This window comes from Colobus angolensis, unplaced genomic scaffold, assembly GCF_000951035.1.
Source record: "Colobus angolensis palliatus isolate OR3802 unplaced genomic scaffold, Cang.pa_1.0 Scaffold125, whole genome shotgun sequence".
Lineage (NCBI taxonomy): Eukaryota > Metazoa > Chordata > Mammalia > Primates > Cercopithecidae > Colobus > Colobus angolensis.
In genome coordinates this window covers 4,231,164-4,232,572 of record NW_012113697.1, presented here as the reverse complement: position 1 = coordinate 4,232,572, position 1,409 = coordinate 4,231,164, and the positions used below count along the sequence as shown (strand labels likewise).

General features: G+C 44.6%; 1 protein-coding gene across 1 annotated transcript in view; it reads left to right on the top strand.

Moving 5' to 3' along the window:
* The window catches only part of DNAH9 (dynein, axonemal, heavy chain 9), a 392,924-nt gene that overhangs the window by 21,048 nt on the left and 370,467 nt on the right, over positions 1 to 1,409 (top strand). The gene's annotated exons all lie outside the window — the stretch shown is intronic.

Here is a 1,409-nt window from a genome sequence, read left to right as displayed (position 1 = left end):
GAAGAAGAAGGAGAGGGAGAAGGAGAAGGAGAAGTTGTTTTAATAAATAGTTGTTATTGGGATAGATCATCACATCACATAATAGTGGTTCTAGTAGAAGTTTAGGAAATCCTGATCATAGACTCATTTAGGAAGAAGGCCCAAGGAATCAATGAACTAATTCAATTGGTTTGCAAATTGCCCATAGCTTTTGAACTTGGTTTCAAATAAACTCTGCCTAGAAAGACTGACACTGAGCAAATCTTGGTTGGGCTGACCATCCCCACAAAGCTGGCTGCTTTGAACTTCTCCTCCTCCACTCCCCAGTCTCCAAGGCGGCTCCCCAAAGTCTAAAATGAGAGTCCCTGGGCAAAAAAAACATGACTTTTGCTCAAAGGTATGTCTTTCCCTCCAATTATTTAAAAATAAATATGGGTTTTAGTTGAAGTACTAGGGTGAGAAGACATGATTCTTTTTCTTTGGATTGTTTCAATTCTCAAAACTTAATATGTTTAACAGGTCTCTCAACATTTTACAGCTATGTGTTTGCTGATTGGACTTGGAAGGGAGGGTAATGGGCCTAATAAAATGAAATACAGACATAAACTAAAATGGATTTGAGAAATTCAGGATTGAGTTTAAGATTAAGACAAGAGGCCGGGCGTGGTGGTTCACCCCTGTAATCCCAGCACTTCAGGAGGCTGAGGCAGGGGGATCACTTGAGGTCAGGAGTTCGTGATCAGCCTGGCCAACATGATGAAACCCTGTCTCAACTGAAAATCCAAAAATTAGCCAGGCGTGGTGGCGTGTACCTGTAATCCCAGCTATTCGGGAGGCTGAGGCAGGAGAATTGTTTGAACTCAGGAGGCAGAGGTTGCAGTGAGCTGATATCATGCCATTGCACTCCAGCCTGGGTGACAGGGCGAGATTCCGTCTCAAAAGAAAAAAAAAGACAAGAGCCAGAGGGAGAGAGAAAGATCGAGAATCATATGCCCAGCTCTCTTGAGCAGGTTTGGAGGGAAGAGAGATATGCTGGGAAGAAGCTGTGATGAACAGAGCAAACCATGGGAGGACAAGGACAGGAGAACATAAGATTGGATCTGTTATCAGTTCAAAAAGAATTGGTTCAGCATAACCATGTGCCAGGCACGGAGCTAGGAACTGAGATACAAAGATGACTGAAATGTGGCTTTCCTGTAAGAGGCTGGTGGACCTGCAGCCACCATAGGAGAAGGAAGACAGACTAAAAGAGGAGATCCAGGAGGAAAGACACAGAATCAAGAAAGTGGGATATATTGAATGCCATCATAAAAGTGAGATTGGGCTGGGTGCAGTGGCTCATGCCTGTAATCCCAACACTTTGGGAGGCCGAGGCAGGCGGATCACGAGGTCAGGAGTTCGAGACCAGCCTGACCAACATGGTGAAACTC